The sequence below is a fragment of the Mesoplodon bidens genome, assembly GCF_964165515.1.
Source record: "Mesoplodon bidens genome assembly, chromosome: 1".
NCBI lineage: Eukaryota > Metazoa > Chordata > Mammalia > Artiodactyla > Ziphiidae > Mesoplodon > Mesoplodon bidens.
In genome coordinates this window covers 199,777,331-199,795,783 of record NC_138176.1, presented here as the reverse complement: position 1 = coordinate 199,795,783, position 18,453 = coordinate 199,777,331, and positions in this window count along the sequence as shown.

Genomic DNA, 18,453 nt, shown 5'->3' with positions numbered 1-18,453 from the left:
AAATGATTTTATTTTCCATTTGTTTAGGAAAGGCCAGAAGGCTATTTATGTACTAATAGGTTTATTAACAAAACTGAAAAAGCAATAACCTCACCTGTACAGTGATCAGTGAAGCCAGAGATAATGGAAAACCAATTTTATATAAAAGGAAATTTTATGACTCTCATGACTAACTTTTTTTTAATAATGATTCCATTTGATGTCTCTCTTTTTTTCTGTTTACATATGTCTTTCTGCATTTCTTTTTAAACTAAATGAAAAAATATTTAGATAAAGTATTTTTTCTTGCACGAATATTGCCAAACATGAAAAAGCCTCTTGTAAATTAATAAAACTCTAGAACATTAATGCTGCTCACTATAATCCTCTTCTAAACTATTAATTTGGTGACTTTACTAAGTTATATCCTTATCAGCATATGTCCTTAACCAAGTTTGCAATGGCCATTGCAATCTATCCTTTCAAAGTAAGTTATGCATTTTAATGAAAGGTCTGCAAGAAAGATGAACTGGCTATTTCCAGCACTTGTAACTCTGGGCATGGGCTATAAAAGGAAGAAAAAATTTAGGGAGGAAGAAATTTCTAAAATCAATTACTTTATGTTTGCAAAAGTGAAATGTAGACTCTACAGTTATGTCTATATGCATGAGATTGAACAATACAAAAAAACAAACTATTTAAATGTGTTAATAACATTAAATTAATTTTCAGTAGAAATTCTATTATGTATTAAAAACATCATTTTGCCAGACAGTTTATTCCTGTTTCATAGGAAATATAGTAAATAGGTTATTATTTGTCTTTTAAAATTAAATATAGATTGTTATCATCAAGTCTAGATCTCAGACTCTATCCATTTTTAGGCTGACCATGTCCAAACAAGACTCCAATTATACTGTCTAATAATTTAATTTGATTGTGTTTGACTAGTAAATAAGACCAACCTGATGAAACATGCCACAAATGCCTTTCGGAGATCTGGTAATTGTTAATTTGATGATTCTGTGTATAGTCTGAGACAATATAATTGTTAAAAATTGGTAGAATACTGAATGTTTATATTAAAAATGGTTAAAGAAATAAATTTGAGAAATTAAATATTGAGAAAATTAGACATGTTACAATTAGCAAAAGAAGTAACTTAAAGATATAATGAGTCCAGGAGAGCGAAAAGGCAAACTGGGTTGAAGTAGAGAAAGAGGGCAAATGATCATAGTTGGCTAGCAAAGGGATGGATAAAGCAGGAGACAAAATGAACTGTCAGAAAAAAAGGTAGAAATGAGATCAGTTAAGATAAAAATACCATGAGATACTTCTGAGTAATTTTTGTTAGAATATGAAATGTGAATGGATCACATGACATGAAATTTGCATGAACTATTCTAAGAAATATATTAAATAAACATGTATTAAATTTATTATTAAAATTACTTACTAAATAAAAAATAAATAACAAATTTAGTCACCTTTTAAAGTTGGCAGTGAACATATAAAAATATTTTTCTATAAATGATCTAATATCCACAGTATCCCTCACTTTAAAAAGTGCCAAAGGAGTGCAATGTGGATAATTAAAGGTAAGATGAAACTATTACAAAGAGTGGTAAAATACATAAATTTACTTCCTACAGAGAATAGAAATTTGTTAGTAGACTAAGCAATTCTTTCAGCACAGATAATGTGAGAGAAATTTTTTTCAAGGAAATTAAAGAATTCCATATGATAGTCAGTGGAAGGGAAAATGCTGGTACTACAAGCAATACTGAATTAATTTATAAAGAAAGATGCTTAGACTTAATTTCCAATATTTAAAGGAAAAATTATTATTCACTTTTTGGAACATTTGATTGCAGTTCTTCTTGATGTCTTCCAGATCATTAATTCCATGAGTTTATGAACAGAGAACCTTAAAAAAAAAAAAAAAACAGTAAGCATGTAAACACAACGTGCTTTTAAATTCCTGAAGAAAAGTTCTCTTTTCTCATTTTTAAAGTGATTTATTTTTAGCTCCCAGTGGTTTTCAACACTTTTTGGAGGATCATGGATGCTTTTCATTAATCTGATAAATATATCCATTCTTAACCCCCCAAATCCTCTTACTCATTCCTCAGAATATTTTGCAAATAACTTAGGGAATGTTCACACATCCTCTGAGGTCAAGTTAATAGCCACTGATGTAAATTGTACGTCCTAGGGGCTAGATTATGAACAAATGCTATACTAGTTTTGCAGAAGCATCAAAGCATCCATACTCATCTTCCCTACTGCCACACTGGGATCCAAGGAAATCATTTTAGTTTGATTTACACGGCTGAGAAAATGGAAGACTTGAGAACTGACCAGAGATTTAGGGTTGTATGCAGACCACTATTCTGTATAATCCATTTCAAGATACCTATTAGCCCCTCTCAGTCTTTTAATTTATTTCCCCCAACTTGTCTAAATTATTTACACACAAAAAAAAAGAACCACAAAGGTATTTTTCAGATTTTTAAGCATATTCATTAGTTATCTAAACAATTGCAGCTAGAATATTTTTAAAGCCTATATTTTGGAAAATAAATTTAAATTATTATTGTGTAGCAAAGTATCAAAAGCCAAAAATTGGATATTTGCCAACTGTACAATCTTATGCTGCAGAAATGAAGATAAAACTTAAGTATATTCCTGGATGAAGTTTTGTCTGAATAATTTAGATTTTTTTCAGCATAATTTTATGTCCATTGGGTAATGCTTATGACTATATTGCATACAAAATAGCTACAATTCTGGTCAATTCAAAAATAACTAGTAAACAATCTTTTAAAACTGATGCCTTTTTTAGTATCATCAAAATTCTTTTACTGTTAAAACTTTATATTTTTTGTTTTGAGTTATACAGTGCAAAACATATATGTCTTCAATTGGACCTATAATAAACTGACGATCTTGTTATTATTTCAATATTATCCAGTATGATTTTAATATAACAATGCAACACTTTACTTGCCTACTGGTCAAAATTTAAACACAGTTAATACTCTAAAATTTGAAGGTTCTATGAGTTCCACTCAAGGTTGGGAGGTATTATTCTTTTGAGTTTTTATACTGTGCTTTTTCTAAGTTTAAAAACACCTATTCAACTACACACCTTTAGATAAACCCTTTCAAATAATTAAAAGATTCTTGGACAAATTACATTTGAGTTAAGCAGCTTCGGAGAAGGGTTAAGAGCATAGTAAAACTATTTCATTTAGCATCCTTTTCATTTTGCAGTTTCTATGGCACTAGTATTAGTATCACACAAAAGAATGCTGGTAAGTGGTTTGGATGTTCTGTAATTTTAAAACAGTAAATGCAATTAAGCTTGGATAAATAGATCTCTCTTCAGCACTTGGCAACCTCTTTAAAGGTATGCCAAAGTAGAGAAAAGTACTTGGGGGACGCTTTCTCAGCAACATTGTAGGACAATCAGGGAAGGAAATATTTCGCCAAACAGAGGACTCCTCACGTGCAAATCTGTACATTTGTTACTTTCTCTTACCAAAAATATCCTGTAAAAAGGTGCTTTTGGGGCCTCCCTGGTGGAGCAGTGGTTGAGAGTCCGCCTGCCGATGCAGGGGATACGGGTTCGTGCCCCGGTCCGGGAGGATCCCATATGCCGCGGAGCGGCTGGGCCCGTGAGCCATGGCCGCTGAGCCTGCGCATCCGGAGCCTGTACTCCGCAACGGGAGAGGCCACAACAGTGAGAGGCCCGCATACCGCAAAAAAAAAATAATAATAAAAAAAAAATAAAAAGGTGCTTTTGGAGTAAAATAACTTTCTTTTTTGTGACAAACTTGGCATAAAGATCACTTTTACAGGGCTTCCCTGGTGGCGCAGTGGTTGAGAGTCCGCCTGCCGATGCAGGGGTGCAGGGGACACGGGTTCGTGCCCCGGTCCGGGAAGATCCCACATGCCGCGGAGCGGCTGGGCCCGTGAGCCATGGCCGCTGAGCCTGCGCGTCCGGAGCCTGTGCTCCGCAACGGGAGAGGCCACAACAGTGAGAGGCCCGCGTACCGCCAAAAAAAAAGATCACTTTTACAAAAAAAGTGACTTTTCCAAAATATAACTATGTGAAATGTTTTATTCATGTATCTGAGTATCCAAGGCTATAAAGAAATCTATTTCCCATGGGTAAACTGACGTTAGTATGGAGAGTCTTCCTTTCCTTTTTCCTTTAATTAAGCTTGCTGAACTCTGCTATTATGCTAAAAATGGTTTTGGAGGCTTTCATCCAAGTGGAACTCCTTCTTGTTCTCTGTGAATTTCACTGGGAATTGTAGTTTCCTCTACTATCCTCAGTATTTATTAACATTGTAAGATCTATTCTTGGAAACTTAATTTTAAATGTGTTCATCTAGAGATAGTTAATATAGTGGAAACATGAGTAAGTTCATTAATGAAATTGATCAATCAATCTTTCATTGAAAAACAGAATTAAAAGTCCAGTGGTAAGCTAAGCCTACATGACCCACTGTTTTGGTGAGTAAGAAGCATATAGTAGCATCTTTTGGAACCATTCAAAACTACCAGGTTTATATCAGAAATAATAGACAGAAAATGACCCGTTAAAAATGGTGACACTTGTGTGACATCCTTGGAGCTTCAGTGGTTAAGACTTCACCTTCCAATGCAGAGGGTGTAGGTTCAACCCCTGGTCAGGGAGCTTAGATCCCACATGTCTTGTGACCAAAAAACCAAAACATAAAACAGAAGCAATATTGTAACAAATTCAATAAAGACTTTAATAATGGTCCACATCAAAAAAATCTTTAAGAAAATAAAAAATAAAAATGGTGACACTTGCTTCAGAGTATCTCTTTGTTTCTTATCCATGAGATTCTAAGGGTCTGAGGACACATGTAGTCTACACACAGTGCAAGTAAATAATTACCCAACAGCACTTATTTAGCAAATACGCATTACTAGCCAGTTATATGGCAAGTGTTGGATTTAGATTCTAGTGGAAGAAACATAAAATAAACAAGTGAACACAAAAATTAGTACGTGAAAATTTGGGAGGTGCCAGGTGGTCAACTCATGCTGCCATTTCAGAAAATAACAGGGATAGTCTTAGCTCCTTAACATAAAAGGGTAGGGAAAGGCCTAGCTAAAAAAGTAATTTTTAGGCTGGTTTCTGATTCCAGTTGAGAAGGTCCTAGGTACATACAAAGGTAGGTAAAAGCGTTTCTATACAAAAGCAATCATCAAAACAGCATATAGTACTGACTTCATATAGTATGCCAGACACTATACAAGGTCAATGCAGAATTGCTTTTTATTGCACTTTACTCACATTTTTTTTCATTATCTTACACAGCAAGTCAAAAATGGAACATTGGATTTAAGTAATTCTGTCTTCACAGCTTTGTAAAGAATGTTTTCTCCTATTCAGGCCACAAATTCTCTCTTCTTAGCATCATAGACTATCAATTAAAACTAGGTGAGCAACAATAGAGGTTTTAAAAAGGCACATTAATATCTGAAATTTCTGCTGATGGTAGTTGTACTTCTTTTTGCTCTGGTGTAGTGGTGAATGCATTTAGAGTCTCAAATCATTAATGACTCAGTTCTGAAATTAATAAAGCTGGTAAATGACATCAGATATAAGAATCTAAATTGTATACTCTGTAAAAACTATAACTCACACTTGTATATATTTTGTTGCATTTACATTGGAATCACTTTCTAGGAAAGAAAAAAGTATAGCCTTTATTTTAATAATTAAATGAGTATATGACTCAGGATTAAAAAGTCTATTGTCCCTTCTACCATTTAACTAAGTTATTATTTCTTGGATTGTATAGCTATATGAGAAGAGTAAGGGGTAATTATTAATAATTATCAAATAAAAATCTGATACCAGTTCTTCTACTGAGTTCTCTTACCATGCTCACAATGTTTTAAACCTCCTCCAACTTAGATAACAGATTTTTGAGCAAGAAATAAAATTGTGCTCCCAAAGGTAATAAGAACTCAATTTTTGGTCATATGTACCCTGATCTGGGTCACTGTTCATGTTATATCTAACTCATGCAAGAGTGATGAACAATGACATTTAAGACCTATCAGTAAGATGGGGCTTCGAAGCCTGGCTTTGTGATTTACCATGTATGATCTCAGGTGAGCTAGTTACCATCTATTTGCAAATCTGTAAATTGAAGGTCCCTTGTTTGTAAGACTGTTATCACGGTTAGGTAGCATAGCATATTTGAAGTACTAGTACAGTGTTGGCACGTGGTAAATATTAAAAATTGAAAGTTATGGGACTTCCCTGGTGGTGCAGTGGTTGAGAGTCCGCCTGCCGATGCAGGGGTCATGGGTTCGTGCCCCGGTCTGGGAAGGTCCCACATGCCGTGGAGCGGCTGTTCCCATGAGCCATGGCCACTGAGCCTGCATGTCCGGAGCCTGTGCTCCACAACAGGAGAGACCACAACAGTGAGAGGCCCGCGTACCGCAAAAAAAAAAAAAAAAAATTGAAAGTTATTAGTTATCATTATTGTGAATTGAAAGTAAATGGTGTTTTGTATAAAATAGTAAATTTTCTCACATTTTCCAGCACTTTTCTCTATGCTGCAATCAACCTAATCCTATCCATCACTTAGGGTCCCTAAAACTGTAAACATGCATGGTAACTTGAGCCATCTTGCTGTATTTCAACTCAATGTGAGGAAAGGAGTTGGAACTATGACTAGGAAGACAATAACTGGTTCACACCAATCTAAGAATAAATTTAAAATAAGCAGTTGGTAATGCTTTAATATTTTTCAAAGGAGGTGTTAGAAATTTATTGTTCTCAAAAGTTCTAAGCTGCTCCTTTCAGTGAGTTTTCAAATGTCAGGGTGACTTATTCTTCTTTCATAGAAAATTCTGTATAACATATCATGGAAGTTAGTCAAGGAAACAAATGGGGACCACATAAAAAATACTTCTGGAAGAAACTCAACTCTGAGCTATCATCAAAAAAGGTTGTTAAATGTGCCTTCTCAAATTGCATAAAATAATTTTAAAGCAGGCAATCTATTGCTAAATCAAAATGCAACAATCTTACTTTTATCATCTAGCTGAAGCTTGTTGTCATCATCATGTTCTCCCTCCTGTCATTCCACTCAGTATTTTTTCACTTTCTTTCTCCTGTCACCCTGGTCCTAATTAGATATTTCTCACCTTCATACCTCAGCATCAATGTCACCTCTTCAGAGAGATTTGTTTTCTATTTGTTCTCTATTAGAGATTTGTTTTCTCTCTTTTTGGTTTGCTTTTCTATTACTGAAGTTATGAAAATGTACCTAAAAATGATACTGTGGATCTTAATAAAGAAGTAGCTAAAGATTGAGTAAAGATAGATTTCCAATACAATTCAGCTCCCTAAGAAATCAATTTGTAAGAAAATCTAGAAGACGCAGAGAGGGGCTGGCATTTCAGAGAGAGATGGCATACCTTTAAATTATACCCAGAGAAAAGGAAAGAAAGAGTATACATGCAGAGAATTTGTTCATTTGGTAGAGGGGAGATAACAGGATTCACTTTTTTTGTTTGTTTGTTTGTTTGTTTTGAGGTACGCAGGCCTCTCACTGTTGTGTCATCTCCTGCTGCGGAGCACAGGCTCCGGACACGCAGGTCCAGTGGCCATGGCTCGCAGGCCCAGCGCCCATGGCTCACGGGCCCAGCCACTCCACAGTATGTGGGATCTTCCCGGACCGGGGCACGAACCCGTGTCCCCTGCATCAGCAGGCGGACTCTCAACCACTGCGCCACCAGGGAAGCCCCAGGATTCACTTTTAAAAGGTTTTATTTTCTCTGTGAAATGTGATAAAAAGATAATGCCAGAGAGTTTAGAAAGCAAAAGGAAAGTCCACTGGTTAAGTGAGGAATAATCTAAAGAATGTGGGAGAGCAAACTCAACTAGAAAAAATGCTGTAAGATGTGTTATTTGCAATCAACATAGTTAAACTTGATAAATTAAAATTAATTTAATCATTCTCTCCATATTTATAAGGGTCTATGATGTTACTGATCTATTCGAGGTATTAAAACAGAAAAGAGGTGAGACACAGTAACCTTTCTGTAAATTAAATCCTAGTGGGAGAGAAAATGAATTTGTGGTAAACATATTCATAAATTAAACCCACGAAAATAAAGTAGGCATATTTCTTAACTAATTTAAACTTATTGTGCAGAAGTATGTGAGAATTGGACTCTAGGGTTAGGATTTTCAGAACCAGATCTGAAATATCAACTTATTATAGCCAAATTAGAACAAGAGAAGTTGGTAAAAATTACTCATAAAAATAAACTTTTTTGAGCCTATATAATCACAGGATGAATATTTCTGCAGAATTATATATATATTAATTTCTTAGATGAAAACAAAATGAATATCATAACAAGTAGTTTATTTTTCATAAAATAGTCATCATATTTTAAAAGTTGACATAACCTTCCATGGCTGTGTGCTGATCAGATAGAGAGTTCGAATCATGTGTTATAAAAAACTGGTTTTATTTCAAAGATTCATCTGGGGCAGCCACCTGAATAATATTAGTAATTATAAATCATGTAAAACACATTTCTTCACTAGCCATGTCATTTTGTTTGTGAGAAGTATCTTCTGTCTCCTCCTGAGGGAACCATATAATATGAAAGAATCTCTCTGGAATTGTGTATCAAGAATTATTTCTTGATTACAGTTCCATGCATCATGGCACTGTGGTTTAAAGGTGCTGGGCTTCCCTTCCAAACACTGGTTTTTGAGCACTTCTATTTCAGCAACTCAAAATGTAATGTCCTGAAACCTGGCACTTGAACTGCAAACTGAGATGAATCTTTTTTTTTTTTTAATAAGAATTGGTGCAAGTGGTCAAACCATTTCACTTTTTAATGTAGTTTCTGGGACTTTTCTAGTCATCCACAAATAAAACAAGCTCTCAGTACTTTTAAAGGCTAATAGTTCAGCAATACATTGTGCAACAGTGAGATAAAAATTAAATAAAGGCTGATGTCAGGAGAAATTACTTTTTTATCCTGGGATACAATGTACAAAAAAGACTGAATATTGGTCTTGCTCTCAATTAACAGTGGGAGGGCAACTCTTCTTAACACACTGAATATAAATCCAATTTTCATCTCTGTTTCAGACTCTCAAGTTATTTAGGTTTTACTGTACTGAATGCATTAAGGTCTTTACAATGCACGCGCACGCACACACACACACACACACACACACACACACAGCAAAAGTAGATCTTTCTGGAAGACACAGAGGACCTATGGGTGGGTGAGGACACCTGTGTGAGGGCAGTGTTTCGATTCTTCAGTGTTTTTACCACTACGGATACAGAAAATAAAAATAGACATAAGGAAGTTTTTGAACTATCAATCATAGGCTTCTAAATCCTGACTATTTTATTTTAAAATCAAGACAGAGAAATTTCAACAGTGTGTAGTACTTCTAAGTTACAAGATCATCCTTCTAGATGTGATATGTTCAAAACTATAAGTGCACCATTGATTCTACAGTCTTGTGTCCTCTCCTAACACAGAGATATATTTCCAAATTAGAAGACCATCTGAGACATCACTTTTTCAAACTAACGCATGGCCTGTCAACCCAGCTGGGGCTTAGACCTGCATAAGGAAGATGAATTAAGCATTGAGTGAATTGTCTTATTTGCAGACCACAAGTCTGATAAGGATAGGTGATCTCAAAGAATCATTAAACAGATCAAATGCCTTTCAAATCTAGGTTACTGACTTGTGTCTGTTACAGACCAAATGTCTTTCAAATCTAGATTACTGACTTGTGTCTGTTTTACTTAATTAGGCTTCTAAGTGCCCATCAATGATTGGTTTTAATCATTAGATTGATGGCCTTTGCCCATTTCCTTCTATATTAGAAAAATTGGCATTCTCAAGAAAAAAAATACACGTTAAGTGATTTAAGCGTAGATTGTGAAAAACTACAACTTTTAATACACTTCATGTGATCTCAGCGGGGAAAATGCTTTAAAGTTTCACTTATTTATGTAGTTGTGGAAAAAAGTATGAGAAAAATATAAATATGAAAAAATATATGAAATAAATGTATATGAAAAGATGTTTTCCTTATTCTTGCTGTCCCTTTTCCATGAATGTAAATACTTTAATCTTTAATAATAAAGACATTTCCAGTGCACTTACTCTGGACCAATAACTTACTGACCTGGGAGTTGAACTTAGGCAGTATGGCTCTAAAGTAGTACATGTAATTAACCAACAAATTCCTTCTCAAATACTTTTTTAAGAATTTCATTTAAACTTACTGCAAATTTAACCCCAAAATTTTTATTGAGCAGTGTGCTAGATGCTTTAAGTCTCCAACATAAATGGATTCCAGAGGCTCAGGGTCTAGTACAAGGCAAGCTGTGATGAAATGCAGCTTATCAATAGTAGAAATCAGGGCATTATTTCTGGATATTATACTTAATTCCACTTTGGAAGACCCATAAAGACTTCCCCAGTTTGACTGCTCTGGTTTGTCTGGGCACTGTATTTTGTTTTAGCCCTGAAAAACCCCACAGTCCCTGGCAAACCTGGATGGTTGGTCATACAGCATGGCCTGGTAAAAGTAGTACTCAACCCAAAAGAACTGAAAACAGGTACTCAAATACTCCTGCATGAATGTTCACAGATAATCTTACATGAATGGCATTGGTACAATGGTATTAACAGTAGCCAAAAAATGGAAACAACATAGATACCCATCAGCGGATGAATGGATTAAAAAAAATGGTATCGCCATACAATAAAATTTATTCAACCATAAGAAGAAATAAAATTCCAATGTATACTACAACACGGATTAACCTCAAAAACGTACTAAGTAGACAAAGCCATATGCAAAATCACATACTGCATTATTCCATTTATGTGAAATATCTAGAATAGGTAAATTTGTAGAAACAGAAAACAAATTGGTGGTTGTCAGAGTTTAAGGGGAAGAAGAATGGAAAGCAACTATTTATTGGGTATGGGGTTAACTTTTAGAATTATGTAAAAATTTTGAACTACACAGAAGTGGTGGTTGCACAATGTACTAAATGCCACTGAATTGTTCAATTTAAAATAGTTAATTTTATATTATGTAACTTTTACCTCAACAAAAAACTGTAGTACTTAAAATTCTAGAGAGCAAATAGAACAATTTTAGACACCCACTAATATACAATACTCTAGGAAAGATTAAAGAACTAATCTTACAAGGTGTAATTATAATTAACTAGAATAATCAATCAAAGTTAAAGGAACAAATGACATTAATGATTTATTATAGAATATGCCAGATTTGCTCTTTAAATTTTGATTTTTTTCTGTGAAAAAGATAAAAGGTAACTCAAGTCATATTTTGATAGTAGGTTCTTCAGTATTCATGAATAGAGGTGAATTAAAATAATTATTGGTCTTAATTTCTGCCTAGTTCTTCTATAACTGTCATCTATGGACTATCCAAAGTGTTATGAGGAAACATAAAGTTCATAACCACACTTTTTTAAAAGTATCACCAAAAAATGTACAGAAGTAGCCTTCAGCCAAAACTGACTGACTTGCTAAAAGCCATGTAGTGACAGTATTTTAGCAAATTCCCTTTATTTATTTAAAGAAATTATTTATTTCTTTTATTTTTAGGATTTAGTGACAAGAAGAATGTGTTGCTACTATAATTTGTATCAACTGAAGCATTAAATTTCTGATCTACTTGTTCATGGAAGCATATGAAATCAGATGTAATATTCCTACCAAGAAGCAATATTCTTACTACCATTTAAAGATTCCTATTCACTAAGCCCATGGAAAAATTGAAAATTAACCTTGATACTTAATCTTGGTTACTGTAAACCTTGCCTTCCAGGTTATGACCTTCTTTTTTTCAATTGAAATGCAGTTTCCAAATGCACCATTGATTTTTCTTACAACATACCAACTCATCTGTACATGAACTAACAGGAAAATTAAATTCCAGCTCTAAAATTAGATATGGTGCTCTCACTTTACTTGCTAGTGTTCTGTTACCATTCCTTCACTGCCAAAACACATTACTTCAAAACTAGAGAACAAAATGATTTGAAATAGTTACAGCAAAATACATTTGTCTTTACTTTGGGATGCTGATGTTTTTGAATTGCTAAATATTCACTTTTTGACAGAACATGTGATTGCGTTTATAGCAATATTTTCGATGGATCCTCAGTTTAAACTATTCCATCATGCTTTCTGAAATAAACATAATTATTTAGCAGAGCACTCATAATATCAGAGAGAACATTTTATCACGTACAACTCTGGCGTCCTTGGATTTGTGTGGTACACAGCTCTGGTGCGGGTATTGTCTTCAAAGAAGGAATAAAATGTCTTTTTCAAAATATTCATTTGTTTATACTTCTAATTCAGCAGTTTACTTTTTTTGTGGGGGTGGTCATTTTGTTTTCTTATGACTGTTATCTGCATAATCAAGTAGACTGTTGCAACTGGGACCAGGAGGCAGGCTGGTTGGTGGGGACACTGATGAATTTTAGGTAGGTTGACCATATGTCCAGGGTTCCTGGGTCAGTCCAGTTTACATCTGTTGTCCAGATATAATTAAATAAGTCTTAATAATTAAACAAGACTTAATTAAACTATTCTCTTTCTCAAAAATGTCATGATTTGGATGATAAATTATATGGGAACCCTAATTATGTTTAATAGAGTAACATCCAAAATAAACCGTAGAGTGTGTAATACAAAAGATGTGAAATTAGTATAAAGTTAAGATTAGAGGAGCATTTGAGAGGGGCACTATTCATGGGAATAGACTAATTTACTGAATAAGAAGATGGAAAAAATAGAGGTTAAAAAATTGACTTTATAGCATGAAAAATATAAAGTCATTTAAAGATTAGAGCAGTTTTGAGTCACCAGAGGCAAACCAGGATGGCGCAGCGTTGTGGAAACCAATTGAGAAGACATAGGTGGAGCCCTGTCGAAGAAGGCAGATATCAAGGAATTAAAGACCAAGTGGAGTTCAATGATTTTGTGGCTAAAAACAACTATTCAAAAATAAGCCTCTCGAATCTGACCTAGAGTATACCATCATGCTTGCAAGAAAAGAGCTGAGAAGCTAACTTTGCCAGCATAAAATAAATATTTTGTCTTGTCCTGTCCCTCCGAAAAGATGTAATGATATACACTCCTGGAGGATGGCAACAACATACATACCATTCCCAAATATTTCCCATTTTAAAGGCAGTTTCCTGGGATGGAATTTTGTTCCTGAGTCCAAGCCCCTACTGCTTGCTGCACAACAAGCTAACACATGGAGGGAGAATTCATTGGGACAAAGAATATCAACTTTATTCAGAAAGCCAGCAGACTGAAAGGATGGTGGACTAGTGTCCCAAAGAGCCATCTTCCCCGGGTTTGGATTCTAGTTTCTCTTATAGAGCAAAGAGGGGATAGTGAGGAAGTAAAGTAAAAAAAAGCAACAAGTTGTTGTAAATATTTCCTGGTTCCAGCCAGAGTCAGGAGGGGATGTGTTAATGTCTTCCTTCCTTCAGCCATTCACAGGGGGGCTTGGTCAGGATGTTTCTTGTGAGCTAAAGAAAGGTATTTAGCTTAAAGCTTATTACTTGGGAGTCAGGGTTCCCAGAGATGAGACATTATGTACACCATAAGCTTATAGGCTAAATGCTGTTAGTGACTAACTTGTAGGAAAAACAATAGAACATAAAGGTTAAAGTAAAAGAAGCAGATCCAATATGGAGTCAGGTTTGTTCTTCCCTATTACAGTTTTTCTTTTATACAGGAAACCTGATAATATTTGTTCAAAAAATACTATCTTTGGCTTAAGAATCTAGATTTTAGGCTGTTACTGAGGGACAGCTAGTCAACTCACGACAACTAGTCGTGAGTTGGAAATAGCAATTCTGTGCTTTGAATCCAGTTTGGATTTATCAAGGTTAAAAAGACTTATGCCTGCTTGAAAGAAACATATGTAGGAGAGAAAAGGTCAACCCTGAAGAAAACTGGCACTGCTGAATGCTTGAAGAAGGTCATGACAGAGGCAAGAGAGAACGGGTTCAAAGGCTGAGGTGGAGTAACAAACATGCAAAACTCTGCCTCTGAAACAGGGGGAAAGTGGTAACACATAAAGATACAGGGAAGGAGAGTGTGAGATAAGGATGAGAAAACTCGTGTTTAATGGAGTTGTGACGTTTTCAATGAAAATGAACTGGTCTTTTGAGAACAAGAAGCTGTATGTTCAGAGTGAAGTAAGTCAGAAAGAAAAAAACAAATATCGTATGCTAACATATATATGGAATCTAAAAAAAAAAACAAACAAAAAAAGATCATGAAGAACCTAGGGGCAGGATGGGAATAAAGACACAGACCTACTAGAGAAGAATGGCCTTGAGGACACGGGGAGGGGGAAGGGTAAGCTGGGACGAAGTGAGAGAGTGGCATGGACATATCTACACTACCAAACGTAAAATAGATAGCTAGTGGGAAGCAGCCACATAGCACAGGGAGATCAGCTCGGTGTTTTGTGACCACCTAGAGGGGTGGGATAGGGAGGGTGGGAGGGAGACGCAAGAGGGAGGGGATATGGGAATATATGTACATGTATAGCTGATTCACTTTGTTATAAAGCGGAAACTAACACACCATTGTAAAGCAATTATACTCCAATAAAGATGTTAAAGATAAAAAGAAGCTGTATGTTATTTAAAACAAAAATTAAAGACATTACATACAATATATGCTTGGTGTTGATAAATTTACACATCCCTAAACACACCAACATACTTCACATGTGAAGCTACCAGGCAGCTGGACCTGACACACTCTCCTTTTCATCTATTCATGTGTTGATTATTCCTTAAGACTCTTCCCAAGTCATTGTAACCGAGTGAAAGTTCCTGTGCCTGAGGCACAGTGAAGCCAAACAAACCTAAACATCAGAGTTTGGAGCACAGAAAGGTTAATCGCAGGGCCATGCAAGGACACAGGTGGTTGGAGTCCAAAATCCTCAAACTTCTTGAAGGGTTTTAGCAAAGCACTTTTAAAGGCAAGGTGAGGGAGGGGTGAGGTTAGTTGTTGCAAACTTCTTGGTATTGAATTTCTTCATTCTCGCAGCTGTTCACGAAGGTCAGGCCCCGATGTTCCTATAAACCTCCAACAAAACAAATGTTATTCTCTGTTCTGCAACTTTGTTTCTCTATATGAATGGAAGAGTGTTACACCCTTAAAGGTCAGAGCCTTGAGAATGGGCTATCCTGGATGTTTCAGGCTATAAGCAGCAATCTTTTACAAAGTTTAAAAGTCATACTGTGTTCAATATGACTGAAAATGAGACTGGAAAATATACAATACAGGTATTAATATTTAATGTCTCAGGATGATAGAAATGTAGCTGCCTTTGGTATTTTGTATGTACCTTTATTATTTTCTAACATGAATATGTAATTTTAAATGAGTGTATATATTTTTTAAGCACTTGGTCTCTGTCTTACAGAACAATTATAAAATTCATCAAATAAATGAGAGCTATGAACATATTCAGCACAAGTAAGCTGTACTTGAGGAAATATACTGTAATTATATGAAAACACTAGCTTATGCCACAATATATAACAAGTCTATGTTGCTACAATGTAATTAATTCATAGCTCCTGAATTTCATTGCTTCTAAATACATCAAAATAGGACATGTTATGATAGATTTTTATATAGCACTTGCTTATTCATAAGGTTACTTTCATATGTACGGTGATAAGTACTGAGAATGTATCATAAGAAAAGGCTCTTGACCAGAATTTATTCACAGTCTGAACTGATAACATGCACACACATACACATCAGTGCTTCAGTATAGTGTGATAAATACCATGGCCACAAAATATAAGGTATAGATACACACCATTTTTTAAAAGGACTTACAAGAAAAGACTTGCTATTACTCATCTATGTAAAGGAACGAAATGGGGTCATTGGTAGAGATGTGGATGGACCTAGAGTCTGTCATACAGAGTGAAGTAAGTCAGAAAGAGGAAAACAAATATTGTATATTAGTGCATATATGTGGAAACTAGAAAAATGATACAGATGAACCAATTTTCAGGGCAGACATAGAGACACAGACACAGAAAATGGACATGCAGACACAGAGAGGGAAGTGGGGGAGGGATGGATTGGGAGATTGGGATTGACATACATGCACTACCATGTGTAAAATAGATAGCTAGGGGGAACCTACTGTATAGCACAGGGAGGTCAGCTCCGTGCTCTGTGGTGACCTTGGTGGGTGGGAGGAAAGTCCAAGAGGGAGGGGATAAATGTGTACATAGAGCTGATTCAGTTCATTGTACAGTGGAAACTAACACAACATTGTAAAGCAACTATACCCTAGTTGAAAAAAAAAAAAGACTTGATATTCTTTACTTAATTGTAAAGATTCTTTTTCTTACAAAAATATCCAGTTTTGTTATAGTCAAAAATGTTTATTTTCTAATACTGTAAATTCTGTAGAGATGTTGAGGTCAGTGATAGCAAAATATGAATTTGGAATTCCATGTTGGTATAGGATACTATTGATTAAACTGGGGGGTTACATGAGTTTAGAAAATTCAGAGGCATCCACACTGTAAAGGATGGTGTATAAGGGAGAATAAGTTATGTGTATTATTTAATATAGGAAATAGGAACCAATGAGAGTGATTTAAACAGAATGATCTGAAAATATCACTGTTTTGGAAAGAGCAGCATGTCTGTGGTGTGGAAGATGAATGCAAGGTCCTGAAGCTAAAGGAAGAGAGAGCAGTTCGGATGCCCTGGCACCTGTGAATAGATTAAACCACAGAGGGGAAGGAATGAAGTGAGAAAAAAGGTCACGGCTTGGAATCCTAGGGAAGGACCAGAGAAAAGAAATAGAGAAGAATGCCCTGGTGGGAGAGGATGATGGTGATGCTGAGAAGGGATCAAACAGGTAGAAAGCTTTTCATTCATTTATTCATTTATTAATTGAAAATAGATTTATGGAGCACCTCTCATGTGCAGACACTTTTCTGGTGTCTGGGGTTATTGAATAGAATAGAATTTATACCCTCATGGAGTTTATTAACTTTATATGGTAAGTAAAGTTTTTAATCTAAATAAAGCAAATTGGATGCCAGAAAATGATTAGTGACCTGGAGAAAAAGAAAAGTGAGTGAGAACAGGAAATATGGGATCAAGGAGGAAGATTCATTTAAAATAGAGCACTCAGGAAGGTCCTCGGCTACAGTGTGACATCAGAGCAGAAACCTGATGGAGATGAAGAGACAAGACAAATGGACAAAAAGGAAAACATTTCCAGGAAGAGGGAACAGCAGTGGTAAGACAGGAGGATACCTGGGGTATTGAAAGAACAGCAAAGAAGCCACAGGGCTGGGCTAGAGTGATGGAGGGGAGATTTACAGCCACTGAATGCCCAGCAGATCACTTACATCTGTTATCACTGTAAGAACTGTAGCCTTTTCCCTGAGAGAGATAGAAAGTTTTGGAAGATTTTAAGCATGAGTGATATGACTGTAATTTGATTTTGATTTAGAAAGCAACTATCTGACTTTCTGAGGTTAGAGTGTGAATGGGGAGCTGTGGATCAAGGCAGGAAGCAGGGATACCTATCAAGCGGTAGAGTAAAAACCTGCCATAACCCAAGGGAAAGATGATGGTATTGTGGGTGGTCTCAGCGAAGGTGGTGTGAAATTTGTTAGATTCTCACAATATTTTTGAGAAGACAAACAGCAGAGGATGATGTTTCAGAAAGAGAGGAAGATAATTTATAAAGCAGTAAAATGAAGAGTTAAATTCATTATTTTATGTGGTGTTCTAGAGGTCAATATTTTCAGAAGTAAATAGGAACAAAAGTTACATGTGTATAAATTGAGAACAAGTAAGAATTGGCGCTAGATGACTTGTATGTTCTTTATCTAGCTCTATAAGACTGTTTCTATCCCCTGTTCTAGAGAGTATATCTCAGTTATGACACTGCTTAGGATAAATATTTTTTTTATTTTGTCGGATTCCACTTAGCTTTGTATCATTCTTAATTGAAAGAAAGAAAGAAAGAAAGAAAGAAAGAAAGAAAGAAAGAAAGAAAGAAAGAAAGAAAGAAAGAAAGAAAGAAGGAAAGAAAGGGAAAGAGAGAGAGAGAGAGGGAGGGAGGGAGGAAGGAAGGAAGGGAGGGAGGGAGTGAAGGAGAGATGAAAGAGAGGTGTATAAAATGTTACAGAGGAGAGCTGACCCAAGAGTGGATGAACGTTGATTAAAATCACAATTGGTCGGCACTTCCTTATTAGTCTGAGGGGCCAGATGCTAGTTAACGAGTCTTAGGGAACTTGGCTGACTGTTAGGGATGCATAATATGATAAGCCTATG